We start from the raw sequence: 18,250 nt of genomic DNA on the forward strand, positions 1-18,250 counted from the left end.
AGTCAAATAGAATCTTACTGGAGCTATGACAAAAATTGAAACTGGAGCAGCAGTTCTGGCTTTGAGGACCAAGAAGCAGAGGCCAGAGACAGAGCCACAAGTTTGGCCTGTGTGTTTGTAAGACTTCCTGCTAGAGAGTGAGCCAGCCTCACCTGAACCCACACAGGAAGATCATTAGAGGACTCGATTTGACTGAGGGGAGGGTTAAGGTATCTGCCCTGAGGGACTTGGAGGGGACCAGGGGTCACTTGTTGAAATATCAATTTATTGGTACCCAGTGAATGTTCAACACATCCCAGCTCCTGTAGATGCAGGAGCTGAATGTTTACTGATTTATGGCAACCCTGAGTGGTTTTCAGGGACCCCCACTGTTATAGTTGGATACAGAGGTAAGGCTATCAGAGTGAAACAAGCCTGAATTCCATTGGGAATAGGGCATCTACACCCAAAGGAATATACTGTGTATATCTCTCCAATCCCTAAATATATTTTGGGGATAGATGTCCTCCAGGGCCTATGGTTGCAGACCACTGCAGGTGAGTTTAGACTGAGGATATGTGTGGTAAAGGCAGTTCTGAGTGGACATGCTAAGTAAGCACCTGCCTGTATCTTTTCTTGTGCATCAGCACGTGTCTAATGCCAAGCAATACAAATTCCCTGGAGGGCATAAAGAAATTGGAGAACCCCTCCAGGAACTGGAAATGTGGGTACTATAAAGCCTACTCATAGCCCTTTTAATCCCCTGGTGTGTCTGGTAACATATTGAGATGGCTCCTGGCATATGACCGTGGATTACAGAGAATTGAATAAAGTCATACCGCCTCTGTATGTGTCATCTCCTCTATTGCATACTTGACGGATACCCTGAGTCATGAACTAGGAACATATTCACTGTGTTGTGGATCTTGCTAATGCCTTCTTTCCCATTGAAATAGAACAAGAAAGTCAGGAACAATTTGCCTTCATGTGGGAAGGGCGGCAATGGGCTCTCACTGTCCTTCCACAGGGAAACCTCCACAGCCCACCGTCTGTCATGGACTTGTAGCCCAGGACTTGGCAGCACCGGAGAAACCATCAACAGTGCAGCTGTTCCATTATATTGATGATATGCTAATGTCTGGTTCTCTTTCAGATCTAGAAGGTGCAGCACCTAGGCTGCTGCAACATGTACAGCAGAAAGGATGGGCTGTCAACAGCACCAAGATTCAGGGACCTGATTTGTCAGTCAAATTCTTGGGGGTTGCCTGGTTGGGGAAGACTGAAGTTACCCCAGAAGCAGTCATAGATGAAGTCCAGGCCTTCCCTATCCCTGCAATGTGGCGTTGTTACAGGAGTTTTGAGTCTTTCAGGCTACTCGAGTGTTTATCTTGCACTTGGCACAAGTTCTGAAGCCCTTAAACTGTTTCGTTTATAAGAGCATCGGGTGGGACTGGGATGAGACATTTGTGTCTGCTTCTACCGCTTCGAGGAAACTCCACCCGCCGCCGGTACCCGCCGCGGTCAGAGCCGTCGCGACCACACACCGCGTCTCCTCGCGGGTCCTCGAGCGAAGGCGACGGGTGGCCCTCCACAGAGATTCTTGAGATCGGAGTCGCAGAGAGCGCCGCATTTGCAGAACACGTCCTCAATGTCCTTGCTTTGCATGTCTGGAGGTAAGTTACCTGCGTAGATGTGGCAATCGTTGTTCCCTGCCGGGCCACGAATCACACCACCTCCCGACAAGGCGGCCACAACAAGCGCGGACCCAGGTACCAGCCTGGCCTTCCCACCGAGCCTAGCGCTCGGCGCAGCGAGCCCGCAGGACTCCACGTCTGCCCCATGGCAGAGTGTTTCTGAGATTTATCCTTGGTGCCTGTATCAGAGTCTTCCTTTTTTTTTTTTATCAGAGAGTGGTGTGCTAACGTGGATACATCCGTTTGGTCATCCATTCTCCTACTGATGAACATTTGAGTTTTTCCAGTTAAGGTACAATATTTTTAAACCAGAATTTTGTTCATGATATTTACCAGCTTTAAAGTGTTGTCATCTGGTCATTGTCAGCTGCATAATGCAATTAACCAAAACTTGAATTTCTTTTTTTGTTAGTAATACCGTCTGGCTGCCTGTTAGAATCATCTGGGGGTGCTTAAAAAACAAAACCCAACAATCAGGCCACACCTGAGACCAATTAAATGAGGATCTCTGGAAGTGGGGCCCGGAGGCAGTGGTTTTGAAGCTCCCTGGGCGATGGCACTGTGTGGCCAGTCGGGAGAGCTCATACATGGTCTTCCAGAGACTGGGCAGGCTGGGAATGTTGCTCGTTAGTCTTTCACTTCCTGAAGTAACTGCGTCTCACTCCTCTTAAGTTTGGTATTTTTTTCTTCTCTTGAATTTGATGACATTCAGATTTCATCTCTCTACTTGTGTTTTTTCTTTAAGGGCTTTTGTTTTCCTTCCTAAAGTATTGTTAAGTTCCTTCTTACAGGCTTTCCAAGTCCCCTTTACATTCTCTTCTCTCTCAGTTCCCCCAGATAACAGGTAGTTTTTCCTTGCACTGACCCTGAAGCCTCCTAGAAGACTGCATTTTAAAGCCCAGGCACCTCTTCAGGTAAGTTCTCCTTTTATGCATTGATTTATTCAAAATATGTCTTCTAATAGGTGGAGCATCTTCAGACTCATCCATTTACCGTCTTGTTCTGTCTTCTCCTGTGCTGTCTTGTTTCTTTGCTGGGCCATGACCCTGACATTCTCATTCACCTTTGCTTCAGTTCCAGGGTCCTCTGGGTTTTGCTGCTTGATCCTGTATGGATCTTGGGAAGCAGCTGATGGGACATCTTTCTCCACTGTCGCGGCTGTCTGTACCTGACCCAGAGAGCATTCCCTCCAAAGGTGAGTACTCCCCCTACCTCGCTTCTGTGCCTCCCAGGTGCGGATCTAGAGCAGTTGAGTTACAGGGGCAGAAACCTGGGCAGGAGAACTGAGAGATTCCAGTATTGGACTGGGGCAGGTTAATGGGCATTTCAGCCCCAGGTCCTGGCAATAAGGCAGCACTTGGTGTGTGGAGATTTGTCATTGTAATGTTGCCTTGTGTTGATTTAGGTTGTCTAGTTTGAATATCTATTGTTTTCCCTGTTTAATGATTTCCCACCTTTAATCTTATATCTGTGGCTTCTTTCTTAGATCCCTGCAAGGTTGCAAAATGTAAAATAGATGAGACAGATGTAGAGAATTTAAAAACAATAATAAAACTGATGAGCTTTTCTGTTTTTTATTGTAAAACCTTGCAATGGCAATCCTAAAACATGGCAGTGATAAAATGCTCCTCCCACTGCCCCCCAAAATCTTTTGCTACAATTGCTGTTGAATTTCAATTAAAAAACAAGTCTATCTGTGTGCTTAAAATTAGCACACTTCTATTATTTATCTTTAATAGTCTGCATGGAAGCTAATTTGGAGAATCCATGATATATACAGTAGGAAAACTCCCCCAACACCGGCACATAAACTCCGCTGCGTGGGTTCATTTGGAAAGTATGTCTTTAAAGGTTTGAAATCCTACGAGCTCACTTCTGTTGTATTTTGTGTCTCCAGCCCAAATGTTCTAGATATTCCTGTATTTAATTAGTGAATATGAAATAATGATGTCACAGTGATTGTAAAAATGAGGAAACAGAACTGGAATCACTTCAATTTTGTCAGTTTATATGATCACTTATGTTTTAATTTTGTAAATTTAAAACATGTAAATGGAGTGTAAGGTGTTTTTTTAATGAAAATATTTATTCATACATGGACTATTCCACTTGACTGAATATTTTTAAATTTTGAAATTATTCCTTTTGTCTGTAAAACTGAAGGATGAATCAAGAAATGATTACTGATTGGAACATGGTTATTGCTGAAAATAATTTTGTTTATAGAGAAAAAAGTGTTTAAATGAATCTCTCCCCCGGGTATCAAGTGGGCAAATGCCAGTGAGCACAGATGCCAGAGCCCTCGATGGGGTATCCTGGGAGATTTGCTCCATCAGACCTTTTGTGTTGACTTCTCTTGGATGGCTGAATTTCACCTCGAGTGTTTTCCTCGGGAAGAGCCCATGAAAACAATATTCCTTGAGTTTTGTATATTCAGTAACGTTTGGGAAGAGTATAAATGTCTTGGGTTACATTTGCTTCCTGCAGGATTTTGAGGCCTTACTGGCTCCCCTGTCTTCCAACTGAATACAGGTGTAGGGATGTGTCAGCCCAGCCTTTTCTTATATGTGACTTGGTCTGTTTTCATGTCAGTTCAAAGCATTCATTCCAGTAACTTTGAAGTTCAGTAACTAGCATTTGGAAGAGTTGGCCATTTATATCCACTTTTCCTGGGGCATGGCCTCTCAAGATATTTAATCATGTATTTTCTTACTGCTGGAAGCAGTTTCAGGGTTCTGTCTTTGAGTCCATTCTTTGAATTTGCTTCCTGGGGGACACCAATCACATATATATTGGCTTTCTTACCCATTTGCTGCATAGGTCATTTCCTTTTAAGTCTTCTTCACTATTTCCATGTCATCTGACGCACTCTTCACATTCTGGCCCTCCAAACCCCCTTCTGTGTTTTTGCAGCATCTATGTTCCCTGTGATACTCTCAATTTCATTTTCTCTTCCTGCTGCTTTAATTTTCTTCTTTTACTTGTCTTCTAGGTTTCGTCAGCTCACATTTTGCTCCCTTTGTTGCCTTGTTCTCCTACATCTTTTTACGCTTATCTCTGTGCTCTGGTTTCATGGAAGAGTTTTTTTGTTTTGTTTTTTTTTACATTTAAGAGAAAATATTGAGTTTTCCCCTGCTCATGGGTAACAATTTTCTAGTAAGTGGTCTGTGGCTTTCACATTTACCATGCTTCTTCTCTCCCCTTTCTCCTTCTAGCGTCTTTGTATAGGATTTCCACTGCTTCCTCTTTGATTATTTATCTTTGATAGAGGTGAGTTTTCAGGTGGAACAAGAAGAGCTGGGGCCCTTCTCTAAACCAGCAAGAATCTTCTTAATGGCCTGGGGTTATTATAGCCTTTCCTTTTCCCCAGCCAGTGGAAGCCGGCAGCCACAGGGGTAGTCACAATGCAAAGCCATTAGTATTGGCAAAAAACAGCAGAGTAAGGATTTCCAAAAATTCCTTCCTCCATAAACGCAATGAAGCAATGAGGAAACTGGCAGAATTAACTTTTCCAAACCCTGGAAATTAACTAAAGGCTTATGGCAATTCAGGAAGTGCTTATGCAAGAAAAACTGCTGAATTTCAGTAAGAACAGTGAGCTTTTCAGTGTTTTTTTTTTGTTAGCTTTTTATGGTTGTGAAATACACATAACAAAATTTACCATCTTAACTGTTTTTATTGATGCACATAAATAAAATACACTAATTTAGTGTACAGCTCAGTGAATTTTGCCCTGTGTATACACTTATGTAACCACTACCAGATCAAGATATTGAACATTCTTACTAGTTTTTTTTCCTCCACACATATTTCACCCATATACCTACCTCCCTCTCCTATGGCAACTACCAGTCTGTTCTCCATGTCCGAGTCCATTTCTGTTTTGTTTGTTCATTTGTTATGGTTTTCAGATTTCACATATAACTGAAATCACATGGTATTTGTCATTCTCTGTCTTACTTATTTCGCTTAGCATTACACCCTCCAGGTCCATCCATGTTGTCACAAATGGCAAGATTTCACCCTTCTTATGGCTGGCTAATATTCCACTGTATATATGTACCTTGTCTTCTTTATCCATCTATTGATGTACACTTAGGTCACTTCCTATTTTTGGCTATTGTAAATAATGTTGTGATATACATAGAAGTGAGTGTATCTTTTTGAATTAGTGATTTTATTTTCTTCAGATAAATTCCCAGAAGTGCAATTACTGGGTTGTATGGAATTTCTACTTTAGGTTTTTGAGAAAACTCCATACTGCCTTCCATAGTGGCTGCACCAATTTACAATCTCACCAGCAGTGTACAAGGGTTCCCTTTTCTTCATGTCCTTGCCAACACTTGTTGGTTCTTATCTTGCTAGTATTAGTCACTCTGACTGGTGTGAGGTGATATCTCATTGTGGTTTTGATTAGCATTTCCCTGATGATTAGTGATGTTGAGCATCTTTTCATGTGTGTGTTGCTTATATCTTCCTTGGGAAAATGTCTATTCAGGTCTTCTGCCCATTTTAAAATCAGATTATTTGTTGTTTTTTTGGTGTTGAGTTGTAGGAATTCTTTATATATTTTGGATTTTAGTCCCTTATTGGATATATAATTTGGAAATATATGCTCCCATAGAGTAGGTTGCCTTTTTGTTATGTTGACTGTGTCCTTTGCTGTGCAGAAGCTTTTTAGTTTGATCTGAACTAGCAGTGTATTGTTAAATTTTACATACATATTTTTCAAACTGTGCAAAGTCAGTTTGGTAGGTCATTATAGTGTTTTTATAAAACAAAATAGAAAAGCGAAATAAAATGCTTTGCACATTGAAGGATAAGTATTTTTTCCACAGAACTTTTATTTTAGAAGAGTATGTGTGTGAATGTGTATGTGTGTGTGTGTGTCTATGTGGGAATAAGATAAAATGTTTCTCACTATGGTCCCCGGTCTAAAAATTTGAAAGGCATTATACATAACTTCATCAGCAAATAGGTCATATTTTAATCTGGTGTTTAAATTTGGAACTTTCAGTGACCTGGAATTGACTAGGTTACCTAAGGTTACTGGTTGTATGCAAGTTAACCTCAGGCGGTTAGTTGATTTGCTCCTAGCACTAATGTCCACACCCTGGACACTAATCTGTGCAGATTGCCAGGGATTCCCCAGGCTGGAGGCTATTTCCTGGCCAAGCTACAGCCCCTTCCCCATCAGAGTCCCTTCTGCCCCGCTGGGGCTTCATGCCCCAGCCCTACTTCCAGGACAGGGTGGTGGGGGGAAGGGAAGGAAAGCAGTGGCTCCTCCCCTAACCTTGGCTGTTTTCTCACAGGCGAGGATGAATTCCACCACACCTGTGACATTTCAGCCCATGAGGAGACCGCTGCGCATAGGAAGGACACCTCACTGGCACGGAAAGAATCTCAGCTTTCCTGGGTATCTTTATTATGTTGTTATTTTTTAGCTTCCCAGCTTGGTTTATTCTGAACCTGGTTCACTTGGATGACTTGTGCCCCTACTACCTCCCCTGCGTGCATCCTTTCCCCCTACTTCCCAGTTCAGACCCTTAGGGTGAAAGAGAAAGAGACAGAAGTTGACCCAACCTTTGACCTTCACCCCTGAGGGATACAGCTTTTAATGGGGGCCCATCTCGTGGATGCTAAGTCAAGCCATGGTCCATCATTGGTCCACTCAGCTGTGTGGAAAGGTGTTACCTGGTAAAAACACATAGGCTTTCTTATCACAGGATGGGGCTTGGGCCATTTCCTTGGGTGGGTGGGTCTGTCTTGTCTAAAGATCTAAAACTCTTGAAATTATAGAATCATAGGGTTGGGAGGATGTAAAGTCATTTGCTCCAACCCCCTGGGATGCTGGAATCATCTCTGCAAGTGACATCCTTCCCAAGTGCTCTTCTAGCTCAGTGCTACTCAAACTTGAGCTGGCATAGAAATCACCTAGAGAACTTGTTAAAGTGGTTTCCTGAGCTGTAACCCCGGAGACTTTGCTGTAGTAGATCTGGGCTGGCGTCTGAGATTGTGCCTTTTTAACAAGCTTCTGGATACTGCTGGTCCGTGGATCGCACTTGGTGTGGTCTTCCCTAGCCTATTCTACGGCATGTTCGGTCAGGGCACCCTTGCTTCCCTCAGCCATTCTTGGAGGCTTTGTGGAATCCATACTCTGTCTCATACCTTATCCCTGTCCTACCTTCTGCCAAGCTCTGGGCACCCAGGGGGCCACTGACTACTCCCAGCTGTGATCCGCACACTTGACATCTATCTTCTTTGATCCCCAGGGCTCCGATCAGCAGATGGGCTCTGGCAAGGACCCGGGGGCCATCTTCTATGCCTCACTTGCCCCCCTGAAATACTTCAGCCCTGAAGACTCCATCTATGTCAATTGCCCCAGTTGGAAGCCCAAGCCTGAACCCCCTCTGGCTGTGGAATATGTCAGCACGGCTGGAAGCAGACCCCAGCCCTCCAAGTCGGCCACCCTCCAAGTGGAGCCCAGGATCTGAGGGCGGAATTCACTGGGCGGAGAGCACTTACCAAACGCCTACAGGGCACAGGGTGGCTCTACCAGCAAAGGGCTGACTGCAGTGTGGCAACAGTCGCAAACCAGCAAGGGCTCGTGCCTCCCTGCGGAGAGGGGTGGAAAGGACAGCCAAGGAAAGGAGAGCCTTACTGATTCAGAGGGGAGAAGCTTTGAGTCTGAGGGCTGCCACGGGCAGGCTGTGGGGACCCTACAAGGGGTTTCTGGACCCTTCCTCAGGGTCTGGGAGGAAAGCCAAGGGGCCAGAGCCCACCGAGGTAGGGTCTGGGGCCCAGTGCCTCTGATTAACCCAATCTTCATCTCTCTGTGACCCTCCCTTCCTTCCTGTCCAGGGCTGTGAAATCCTGACAGATTGTGCAAGTTGCTCTGGTGGTGACTCTCTCTGTCTGAGAGCCTCCTCCCTTCACTGTCCTCTCAGAGCCTCTAAGCCAGGCAGAGAAGGTCTGTCCCCCCACCCCGCTCCTCCTCTCCTTACAGCCCCCCAGTGCTAACTGATTCTCACAGATGACCCTGCCAGGACGTGGATGGGGGTTTCCCCTGACCCTCAGCCTCGCTGAGCAGGGCGGTGGGGTGATTGCTTCCCTGTGGGAGCACAGCTCCGTCCTGGGCTCCTCCGCCTTCCATGGAAACCGTGACCCACTCTGCAAACTGAGTCTCGGTCAGACGCAATGGGCTGAGGGGCACCTCCTGCTCTGCTGAAGTACACTTTCACGGGGCCCTTCTGGAGACAGGGCCCCTTTCTGTTCTGTGCCCTAAGGGGTGTCTGAGCTCTGGGAACTCTGGACTGTTGTGGGCAGACGGGTGGTGTCCTGCCACATCATGGGGAAGATGGCTTGGAACTGCAGATTCATCACTTCTCAAGAGTGGCCTTAAAGGTCGTTGAATCCAACGGGCAGTAGGGTGCCAGAACCACCCTGTAAAATCCCAGTGAGTCATGCAGTCTCTGCTCTCATCTCTCCGAGGACAGAGAACTCACTGCCTCCTACTCAGGCAGCTCATTTGTGAATGTTTTTGTCAGACAGGACATTACTTACTCTCAGTCACAATGAGACATCAGCTTTGTCCATAGGATGGGACCGGAGGGTCAGGCTGCAGCATGGCCCGAAAGGAAGTGAGGGGTCAGAGAGGAGAAGGGTGGGTGGGCTGGGGTCTGGCAGGCCTCTGTTTTAGGATGAGGTCTTCCTCTGGGAGGAGGGAGAGGTAAGCACTTGTCACTTGTGACATCTCTGCTGTCTTCATCTACTTCCCAGGTTCCCAGGGTTGAGAATGTGGTGTGTCCCCAGTCTGGAGCTGCATGGGGACACCCAGGAACAACCCCCTGGGTTGGGGTGGGGAGTGGTGGCAGGGGCAGAGCAGGATGCTCTGAGCTTCATCTTTGTGCCTCAGGTCTCTGCCCCGTCCTCCTGCCTGAGTCCTCCTGCAGCCTGGATCTGATTGCTACTGGCTGGGCAATTGCTGCACCCTGGCCTCCCACCCAACAGGACCTTGCTCTGAGGTCATTGGCATTGAACTACTGCATCATTTGACTGCTGGTGCTTTGTAATTCTAGGCTCCTGACAGAATCTTTTAGGGTTCCTGGACCCAATTCCATGTGTGGAGTTGGGGTGCACAGGTTCCCCACACAGGACACCAAGCAATTCTCCAGCACCAGCAGGGTGTCTGAGACTGCAACTCAGTTCTGACCCTACCTGCCTGGAGACAGCACCAGATTCCCCAGGTGAAGGGCTCTGTTCTTGCCCGTCACAAGCCCCAGGCTGTTACCTGTGCTTCTGACCAACCAGCTACAGATTGGAGGTTCCCACGACCTCCCACTAGGTTCTATTACTTTGCTAGAGCTGCTCACATAACTCAGGAAGACACTTATGTTTACCTGTTTAACAAAGGATACTGTAAAGGATACAAATTAACAGCCAGAGGAAGAGCTATATAGGGCAAGAGCCCAATTAAAGGAGCCTCTATGCTCATGGAGCTTGGGGCCTGGCTCAGTAGCACTTGGAAACGTTCTGTTTCCCCAAGGGTGGGAGCTCTCTGATAAGGAAACAGGGTAAGAAAGGGCCAAAACGCTGTTCTCATGGGTTTTCATGAGGGCTTCATTGCATAGCTATGATGGACTAAGTCACTGACCACAGGCTGGCCCAACCTCCAGCCCCTCTTCCTTCTTCGCTCCCTGGAGGCTGGGGCCTGGGGGCTGCGAGGTCCCTCCCTCTAATCACGTGGCTGGTCCCCCTGGTAACCAGCCCTGCCCGTGGGTGGGCTCCAAAGGTCAGCTTCATCAATAACAAGACACCCATTGCACCTTTGTGGCTCTGAAGTATTTTCAGGAACTGAGCCTGAAGACCAGATATCTAAGAAATATATTTCTGTCATCTTCTGAATCACCAAATATATATTTCTTACAAATCATTATATTGCCTCTGCTTTGGTCTTCCTTTTAGTCTACGTACCCACCGGGGGAGCCCTTCTTCACCATGTTCTTCCCAGCCTGGGTTTCCTGCCTGCATTGCTCTGGCTGTAGCACCAGGAGCCACCCCAGGGGTCAGGTGCCTCATGAGCTGTCAAAACCCAAAGGATTTCCTCAGACTAGAGCTCCTGGAGCCATGTTTATTAGAGAAGTACTTCTGGGTGCCTACTGACTGGTAAGCACTGCTCAGGGTTGGGGATACAGAGATTAATTCCAGTAAGCCAACATTTATGGAATGCCTCTCAGGGGCCACATTTATTTACATATATTAATGGCTCAAACATCCTTATAAGGTAAGTACTTTCTCTTCATTTTACAGATGGGGAAATTGAGGCACAGAGAGCTTAAGAAATTTCCCAAAGTCACTCAGCTAATCAGTGGTGGATCTCGGCCCCTGATATTGTAGCCACAGTGCTTCTGGTCACTGTTGCTTTAAGGATCTCCATGTGCATGCACACGCATGCACATGCATGGTGGGTACATGTATGCAGAAGTGACAATACAAAGCACTCATGGCTACAGTTACAGGAATGTTAATGGTGCTTGGGGATGGTGGGAGGCATGACTTTCTGATAGAAGCCTCCAGAAGCCAAGAGGAGATAGTTCGAGTTTGACTGACTTAGCTGGGGGCTCAGGGGGCAGCTTTGCAATTAATCACTGGTCCCAGGTAAGAGGACTTAGGTTCCTCCGGCCCACCCTGGCCCAGGGAGAGGTCTGGCCCTTCTGCTACCACCAAAGCCTGAACATACCTTCCAAAGCTGTGACCTCAGGAATGCACATCTTTTTTCATATCTCAACACTGAGGCAAACATGGCCAAGCCACCCCAAGATGCAGGTCCCACAGGAGGTGGTACAACTCCTTGACCCTTGGGACATAAGCAGGCTTAGGCCCGTTGTGTATATATGAATTCCCCACCATTTGAGCCTCATCCTTCTCCCTGAGGGTCTGCCCACCCAATACAAAGTGGGTCCTCCCTTCATTTTGCACCCCAACCCCAGGATCTTTATGCACATGACATCATATGTAAGATTTCATTCATCAACTTGTCTATTTTATCTTTTGGTCATTGTTTTAAGTCACTAAGGTTTTGGATGGTGTGTTATGTAGCACTAAACAAAACAAATAGCCAAGACAAATTTGAAGAACAAGTTCAGGAACCAAGACTTACTGTGAAGTTGCAACAGTCACAATACCATCCTGAAATAGAAAACTGGCCAGGGCAACCGAATGGACAGGTGAGAAACAGACCCATGTATATTTGGAAACTTGATATTTACCAGAGCAGGCGTTATGAATCGGGGGGAGAGGAGAGAGTATGGAATAGTGCTGGCACAAATGTCCATCCATATGGGGGACAAAGGAGATTAGAGTCCTATCTTACGTCTTACATAAAAATAAATCCCACATGGGTTATAAACCTAAAGTTCATTAGTAATCAAAGAAATTCTAATCTTAACTAAATACATTTTTACCTAGTATATTGTAGGGAAAAATACATGTGACATTTTATTTAAAAATATATATATGCATATATATATAAATGTGTATATTCATAGATAGATAACCTCATATTTTCTGAGAGTCCATGATAATAATTACAGAAAAAAATATAATTTCTTATCACAGAACTAGATCACCAAATGGCATTTTCTCTGTAAAAATGCATCTAAAACCACCAGGTATGTGGTGTTACCAGATCTTTGTTATATGAAAGGTTTATGCCACATAGATGGAAGAACAGAAAAACACTTAAACATGGCACTTGATATAAACTTTAGTGTTAAGTAAGTTCACTATAAAATTCCATCTACGCAATACAAATCTTTTAACTTCCTAGATCTGAACCTCGTTTCCCTTTTTCTTTGTTTTATTTTTTTCACTTTTAAAAACAGCAAAATATTATTTGACAAAGCTAGGTAGGTGATAAGTACAAGTATTCATTATATTAGTCCTTATACACTTCTGTGTGCTTAAAATATTTCTTAATTTACAAAAAATAGCTATTGCGAAAGTCCAAGCAAAAGCTGCTGCAGACCATAGCCCAGGGAGTTGGCCTCTGAGGAAGAGGGAGTGGCCTGAGAAGAGGGCTCAGGGCTGGTGCCGTCCAGCTTGGGGAGAGGGTTAAGGCCCTGAGGGCAGCAGAGGAGTGGGGATGGACATGGGGGAAAGAGAAAGGTGGGTGGCAGGTCTCTGCCCGGTATAGAAGATGGTGCGGTGAGGAGGAATTGAAGAACACACAGGATGTGTGGCCAGGCTGACTCAGAGAAGCCTGTTGGCCAGTGAGAGGGAAGGTGAAAGATAAGTTAGAAGAGAGAGCCAGTTTAGGGAGGAAGATAATGAGTTTAGGTTTAGAAGCATTTAGAAGTGTACAACTGAAGGACAGCTAAGCTTAAGCAGTTGAAGACGAGCATCTGTAGCTCAAAGGAGAGATCAGGACTTAGGGTCACTTGCTGACCCAGAAGAAAATGCCAAGAAGGTTCTGACTCTTAGGAGATACTTTTCTTTACAAGGTGAGGGAAAGATGAGGATTCAAAGAAGCCACCGGAGAGGTAGAAGAAATGCCAATATTCCACAGTGCATCAGTCAGGGAGAGCTAGCTGCTATAACAAAAAAGCCCAATACGAGTTCATTTCTCCCTCCTGAAGGCTGGTGAGGAAGCTCTGCTCCACACGGTCAACCAGGGATGTAGGTGCCTTCTAACTAGTGGCTCTATTATCTTCTACAGCGTCTGAGCCCTCCACTGGATCTACACCTGGGCAGCAAATGAGGAGAGAGAACATTGAAAGTGGCACAAGAGGTCAGGCCTGGAAGGGGCAAACTTCATTTCTTCTAGAACCCAGTCACTTGGCTGCCTCTGATTGCAAGACAGGCTGGACAACATAGTCTAGCTCTGTTCTTAGGAGAAAGCAGTTAGGTGAATAACTACTTAGTTTCTTCCAAGAGTCAAGACATGGTGAAATAAAAGTTCTTAATGAATATTGTAAATCCTAGGACAGCTTCCTTAGGGTTCAGAAATTTGGCCCGTCTTCTCTTTCCTAACTGCTACTACCTTTTCTCCTGAATGAGCTTCTTTCTCCCCAAAATCCTTACTGGATTTCTCAAAACAAGCTCCTTCGTCCAGCTGTCATAACATGGAACCAGTGTGCAAGCTGGACTGTATGACTTTCCCGTCTTTCAGTTTCATTTGAGGACATCCAGGCTGACACCAACAAAATGCCTTTAAAAGAATCTGACATTGTACTCTCAAGAAGACAGCAAGAGCACATTTTCAAAGTCCACATTTATCTTTCTGTCAATACCTGGCAGCTGCCTTCTCACTGACGTCCCCTTCAGCTCTCCCTTGACCCAGTTCTCCGTGGCTTTAGTCTTTAGCCCACCCCCTGGTGGTCATTAGTGTCTCCACTGTATAAATTGTGTCTTCTCTGCCAAAAACGTAGAAATCAACAAGTTGGGCCTGAAGTAGGTGAGAGTACGGATCCTCCATATCTCTCTGGTCCCTGATATTTTAGGTCTTGTCCTTTAGCAGTTGAGATGTTTGTGGGGATGGTTTAGAGATGTGGGGGTGGGAGGCTGACAGAAGTGGGGTTCTGCTACATGACAGTAGCTTGAACACAAAAGTAAGCTGAAGCCTACTGCAATGATGGATGTATTTAGATTTGCTCCACAAACCATGAGTGTTTGAAGAGACATTAATAAATGTCATGTGAAAATAATCTATGCTGGGAATAGATTTTTTGCAAATATTTTCATGTAATTTAGTATTGGAGCATTTAGTAATGAAAAGTAAGTTATGTTATTACAAGTTGCAAGAGTCAACTATTAGAAGCTCAATATCCATGAATAAGAGGCGGATGAAATAAACAGCACGAACGATGCTATATCCGCACGAACAATCTGTGGATATAGAAACATGTTCTGGATATATTAGATGAAAGAATGCGAGCTATGAAACTCTATCCAGCATGAGCTCATTTGTGTTTGTGTCTGTGTGTGACCATATTAGAAAGACTAGATGAACACACATCAGAATGATCAGAGGGATTCTCTCAGGGGCAATGGGATTAGAGGAGTGGAGGACAAGTCCACTCAATAAAATTAATCAGACTGGCCCTGGAGCCAGACTGCGTGGATCTACGTCTAGCTTCCATCTTGTACGAGCTGTATGATCTCAGGCAAGTTACTTACCTCTGGATCTCAGTTCCCCAGCACAATAATATTACCTCCCTCATAGGTAGTGACATAACACTTGTAAAGTGCAATGCCTAGCATATAGTAAGTACTCCACAAACGCTAGTGTGTGTGAGGGGTGGAATTATGGACAACTTCTACCTTTTCAGAGTGAATGTTTATGTATTTTTCACATAAAATTAATGGACTATAGTTTTAAAAGATTTTAAAACAAACTTTGTACAGTTATTCTTGTAGTAGACATAATCTCCCTTAAAGTTGTGTTCCACTCAACAAAAAGCTACAAACACCAAATTATAAAATAGATCAGTCATGGCAATGAAAGTACAACATAGGAAATATAGTAATAATATTGTAACTTCTTTGTATGTTGACAGATGGCAACTACCATTATCGTGATGAGCATTTAGTAATGTATGTAGTTGTTAAATCACTATGTGGTACACCTGAAACCAATATAATGTTGTATATCACCTATAATTCAATTAAAAATACATGTGCATGTGCTGGGACTGGATTAGGTCAAGGGCAGGCAGACAGCAGTCCAGTCTGGCAGCAGCTGGTGGCGGAGGCGTGGAAATGCAGGGTGGTGGGCCCAAAGGGAAGATCTGGGTCAGAATGGATTGCCCATTGTGTTCTGGGTCTAGCACTCAGGCCAGGGCATTGCATGGAAACACTGCCACCATGTGGGGTTCCTTTGGTGCTAGAGTTGGGAATCAGCCCCTCCCCTGGAGGAACTGTGTTCTTTCTTTTTCAGAAAGGCTGCAGTTCTCTAATAATCCCCTTTCATTTTTAAAGCATTTGCTTCTGGCCATGGCAAGACCAGTCTTCAGTTGGCAGATCTCTGTGGTCAAAGTCTGAGTCCCCATTTCCACCTGACGGACATCCTCACTACTCAGCTTAAGCTGGGACACTGCCACCCAAAGGTGCCTCTCTGGCTGAGATGGCCAAACATGTTCCAAACTTGTTCTGATGCTCATTTGAGGTCCTCTCTTCACTCCCCATGCCCAGGAATTGACCTTCTAGAATCCAGCCACTACAGATTTATAATATCAACATCACTTCCAGTGATTGCTTTGTTTATTGCACCTTCCTAGCGCCTAGTATGGTGTCTGGCCTATGGCAGGTGTTTAAAAAACACTTGGGGAATGAATGAATGTGCGCCTGGGAAGAGTGCTCCAGGCTCTCCCATTCCTTCTGTCAGAGTGAAAGGAACGCCAAGAAGGAGGGGAAGTACTGGACAGGTTCCTTCCAGGAAAAGACAGCACACACAGGGTTCCATTGCTGGTCGTTTTAACAGGGTTCTTCACAGAGGCGTGGGCAAGGATAGGCAGCCAGCAGGGGCTGATGCTGCAGCCAAACACAGAGGCCTGGCTACACCCCCAGACTTGAAAAAGCAGGGACAGAGAATTGTGTTACTGTAGCCCAGTGAGAACTACAGCCGTGGAGAAGGGCCACCAGCGGGAGCTGTGGCTACGGGGGAAAGCAGCTGCAGTGCAAGCCTCAGCGGTCGGGGAGGCAGCGGGGGAAGGTAAATATGCCGACTGATTTCTCCTCCTAGTCTCCAGACTCCTGCCAATATCTCCCTTCGGTCAGACCCAGCAGTAAGCCAGTGAGCTGGGAGCCTGGGTGGTGGAGTCCAGAGGGGTCGGTCTCTCAGTTACAGGGCAGAACTGACCAGGGATAGCATTGGCCAGCGGATGGGGGCAGGAGTGAGGGTGACCAGTGGTCAGGGTCTTCAAAAGCAGCAGAAAAAGCAAGGAGGGGAGGGCTGGGAGGTGGCCATTCATGACCTCTGATGATCAGACCAGTGAGCAGTCAAAGGGCATGAATAACAAAGCCATCTCTAGAAAGTAAAAGAAGAAAGGAAGGAGGAAATACAGGATAATAAACGAGCAGTGATTTAATGGGAAGCGAGACAAGTGAGGGCCTTTCAGGACAGGTGAGACAGCACCCCCATGAAAGGGGAGGGAAAGCGGGGGAGGTGGGGTGGCTAGAACTTGAAGACACTGGAAGAGAGAGGACAGCGAGCCCCTTGGGATCACCCAGGAGAGTGAGACACTCGGGCACAGAGAGATGGGGGAAGCCAGCCTAGAAAGACAAAATTTCCCAAGGCCACATAGCTAGTAACTAGAGGCCTGTAAGAAGCCAAAACCTGTGTGCTCAAGCCTTATGCTGGGGTTCTAGTTTGTGTCCCACACAGCCTTCCAATCCCCACACTTCACCCCCATGTGTAGCCTAGACATCCTCCCAGCCCAGGCCAGAATCTGGACCAGTTCTGATCCAGTCAAGCGGCAGATGAGGTTCCCCATGCTTCTGCCTCAGCCCCATGATGTTTGTGATGACTTGTGCCAGGTTCAGAGCCTGGGCCCCTGCCTCTCAGCTCCTGTGTCCTCACCCAGGTCTTCCTTCTGGGTCCACCATCCTGCATGTCTATGCCTGGGCCACCAGCTACTGCCAGACTGGACTGCTGTCTGCGTGCCCTTGACTGAATCCAGTCCCAGCACATGCACATACGCACGCATGCACACTCACTCACTCACTCACTCACTCACTCACTCACTCACTCCTTGGGAGGTGTTCTGCTCTGAAGAGGGGAGTCGTTGGCCCTGAACAGGAGCTGAGATCCTGTTAAGAAAGGGGGAACTTCCTCAGCTGGAAGTACAGAGTGATGGTATAAGAACAAAGAGAGGCTGGAAGAAGATCAAGTCTGAGATGGGTCAGATTTTAGAGAGAGGCTGGGGCTTAAAGGTGAGGGTTTGGACCCAAGAAGGTGAGAAAGTATAAAAGCAAAACAGGACTAAAGAAGGAACTAGGGAGAAGGAAGTCACAGTGGCTGCCTATCAGCAAATGACACATGCGGTCTCTTGTTTGTGTTTGGTGGCCCTAGCCAAGGGTGGGTGGACTCCAGCAATTACTTTCTTCAACTCACTTCTCAGGCAGGTCTGAGGGGCTGTCCCAGTTTGGGCCAATGGTGTACCCTACTAGAGTTTGGCTTGTTCCAGCTGTAAGATGTCTGTTCCCAAGCCCCCTGTTCCAGCCACACCCTTCCCCCAGCCCAGGGCAGGTTTTGGTGCTGGCCATGGTCCTGACCAAAATCCGGTGCTTCTGTAGCTCTCAGGTTGGCTAGAGTAGGGGTGGGGGGATAATGCAGGATCTGAAAGGCATCTAATGGTCTTGATTTAAATTTCTAGGGAAGAGAGAGAGGGGGACTAGAAAGAAGGGTGTGTTTGAGGAGAATGACAATTTGGAATAGTTGCCACAAGAAGTTTACTAGGGAACCTCTGGGCGTTCTGAAAATGATTGCCTTGCAGCTGTGAGGTCTCAGCCAAAATTAGACATCCAGAGCATGCCATGTACCCAGAGTCTTCAGGTCTGGGGCTTCCCCATCATATCCA

General features: G+C 46.1%; 1 protein-coding gene across 5 annotated transcripts in view; it reads left to right on the top strand.

Moving 5' to 3' along the window:
• The window catches only part of TREM2 (triggering receptor expressed on myeloid cells 2), a 26,972-nt gene continuing 8,722 nt past the window's right edge, over window positions 1–18,250 (top strand). Inside the window, exons 1-7 of one of the 5 annotated variants that reach the window (XM_037004839.2) lie at window positions 1–1,652; window positions 1,887–1,965; window positions 2,502–2,587; window positions 2,748–2,868; window positions 6,986–7,089; window positions 10,638–10,838; window positions 10,983–11,136. The gene's annotated coding sequence lies outside the window, so the exon portion shown is untranslated. Of the gene's footprint in view, window positions 1,653–1,886; window positions 1,966–2,501; window positions 2,588–2,747; window positions 2,869–6,985; window positions 7,090–9,354; window positions 9,920–10,637; window positions 10,839–10,982; window positions 11,137–18,250 lie in introns of those variants that run through there. The other 4 variants (XR_012126048.1, XM_073224167.1, XM_073224168.1 and 1 more) reach the window with 4 other exon arrangements.

This window comes from Manis javanica, chromosome 16 (genome assembly GCF_040802235.1).
Source record: "Manis javanica isolate MJ-LG chromosome 16, MJ_LKY, whole genome shotgun sequence".
NCBI lineage: Eukaryota > Metazoa > Chordata > Mammalia > Pholidota > Manidae > Manis > Manis javanica.